Consider the following 3,002-nt stretch of genomic DNA (forward strand, 5'->3'; position numbering starts at 1 on the left):
TCAGAGGTGAAATATCCCTTAAAGTTTGAACTTCTCTCAGGTTACTTAACGGAGATACTTGCCAAGTTTTATCAGAAACTGTACTTCCTTTTTTGAAATTTCCTATTACTATACAAAGTCACGGGCGAAAGAATAAATGCATTTTCATCCCTCAGATAAAAGTACAAACAAACAAATAAGATGAAATCAACAACCAGGTAACCGAAAATATTTCATGTCCAACCAATACCCCAAAATGCACTGAAGGCTTAAAGATAATGTAAGCCGGACCATTTCCCTTTCAGTCACTGAAGAATGTGGAAGTTGGCCTTTAAATCAAAGAGGATTGCAAAATCAGCATTTTTCCAGACGCCAATAAATAGATAAGAAGGTAAACTCGTGATACCGGGGTTCCTCTTTGTTTAGCAGCATTTATCCGCGTTCTGGACGGTATTCAGAGTGTGCACGGTAATATTCTTGTATATTTACTTTCCCGTTTAACTTTGAAAAAAAACTGTTTTCTTCATGCAGTTGCCATTGTTACCGGTCCGCGCGTTTTTTCGTTTCAGATCTCAGAAAGAATAGGATCTGAATTTTGTTCAGCATTCTTCGATCTTCCTTTGTTCCTTGAGACACAACTTTCTAAGAAGCCGAGAAGACTAAAGGGAAGAGAGAGAGAGAGAGAGAGAGAGAGAGAGAGAGAGAGAGAGAGAGATCGTATACTGGAGGATGTTTTACGCCATGATAATATTTCTGTAACATTAATTGTATTATGATAAACATTCTCTCATAGACTTTTAATGATCGTTCTTCGTTAACTACCCAGGACGTTATATACATTCATTATATCATATAGCTAAAAAAAAATATTTTTCGTTGTGCCTTACTTACCGCACTGTGCTGATATCTAGTACTGCTTGGTTATCTAGGGACGTTTAGCATAAGTGTTGTGAATTTTGTTGTGGCTAGTATCTTGAAGTACTGGTGCAGTTTCATGTATCTTCTGGGTCATACCAGGCGTAATAATATTTGGCCTCGTTCTGCCGTATTATAGGCTTGCAGCTAATGTCATTGAAGCACTGGCTTTGGCACAGCCCTTCTCTCATAATCCTCTATTGCCAATTTACTTACGATTACTCAGTCTCATCTGCTTTCGCCATCTGCCTCAGTATTCTTGAAGTATGTTGTACAGGTTGATGATAAACCAAAAGCTGTCACATTTTTCCAAATCTGCCAAATCTCCTTTTCATTGTCAGGCATTTTCTATGGAGGACAGAATCACGGATAGGACAGGCGACTAGACATGGAATATGGGAAACTCGTCAGTTACCCACCATTATTGTAATTAGAGTCTGTGACTTTAAAATTATTTTTTACTACTTCGTGCCTGTTCTCAGCCATGAAACATTTTCCAAGCAAGCATTGCGCCATGCTCTTACGCCGCCCAGCAATATAGCTGAAGCATTCCGTAACTCGGGGAGAACTTTGCATTCTTGCTCAGGTCCTTGTGAAGTCGATAAAGAATTTGAATTTCGCGGCCAATTCTGCATAAAGACCGGAAGCCTGAAGGGTCTTGCAGATGCGCGTAAAAGCGAAAAAAAAAATTTGTCAAGGAATATCCGAAGACACGATTTCATGGCGTCCTTCCTTAACTAAATTGCCCTAGTTTTACTTTCTGTCGGCGGACGTACTCTCTGGTGCAAGAGAAAAGGGGAGCGCGTAGTGGGAACGTGCCAGGGCATAAATTTCGGTGAATTTTGAGGTCCCTCCTCTGAAAAGGCTATGGCTAGCTCATTTTTCAGGACAGTATCAAGTGGTGAATGCTATGCTTGGACAGCGGCAAGGCATTAGTGTCACACAGTAATGGCGTTTAATTCCATCTTGAATAATTCATTCTTTCGATGAGCTTTGTCTCAACAAGTAATTTGAACACAGGGTCAGTCCAGTAGCCTTAATATAAGCCATACGACTAAGAAATTATATAAGAAAAGTAAATAATGGTCAGACGAGGCTTGAAATTCCCGGAAGTAATTCTGTTCATGTACAGCAATTACGGCAACACCATCAATCATGTAATTTTATGTCTAAATAACTACCGTCTGTAGTGTTGTTTTATGAGCTACTGGTATAATCATAATGCCCACAGAATTCCACAAAAGAGATGTTAGTAATCAGGTCGTAGGATTTTTATCCATTTTCTCTATTTTGTTATAGATTATATTCGTAAGTTTGGTATTTTCTGCCTCTACGACTTTGGTCGGCATATCAGAGCAATGAATCGTTCAGTCAACGAGCTGCAAACGATTTCCGTTGGTTTCAGAGAATACCATTTCTAGTTACTTTTCTGTAAGGGAAAACTGTTGAGATGGCTTTGTCTGTCCGTTCGCACTTTTTCTGTCCGCCCTCAAATCTTAAAAACTACTGAGGCTAGAGGGTTGCAAATTGGTATATTGATCATCCACGCTCCAGTCATCAAATATACCAAACTGCAGCCCTCTAGCCTCAGTAGTTTTAATTTTATTTTAGGTTAAATCTAGCCATGATCGTGGGTCTGGCAACCCTGTAGAAGAGGCCATCACCGGGCCGTGGCTGAAAGTTACATGGGCCGCGGCTCATACAGCATTATACGCTGTACAGAAAACTCGATTGCGCCAAAGAAACCGGCGCATTTTTTTACTTGTTTTATGAGTTTCAGTTTTATATTCCTATTCAAAGTACAACACTCACTTTATAGCCTTGTACTCTACTTGAATTCAAGCTTTATTTCTTCAGTTTTACAGTCCAGTTTCTTCAATTATTACTTTATAGTGCAACGGTGGGGTTTTGTCACAGTTCTACCCTTTGGATACTTATCATTCATCGCCTTTATTTTTTAAATCTCTTTATCCAGCTTTCTCTTTTATTATTATTATTATTATTATTATTATTATTATTATTATTATTATTATTATAAACTGATTTAACACATCGACAAATTACTTGACTGTCAAACTAATGCACACGGGAGGAAAATACTCTTCGTC

This window comes from Macrobrachium rosenbergii, chromosome 14 (genome assembly GCF_040412425.1).
Source record: "Macrobrachium rosenbergii isolate ZJJX-2024 chromosome 14, ASM4041242v1, whole genome shotgun sequence".
Taxonomy (NCBI): Eukaryota; Metazoa; Arthropoda; class Malacostraca; order Decapoda; family Palaemonidae; genus Macrobrachium; species Macrobrachium rosenbergii.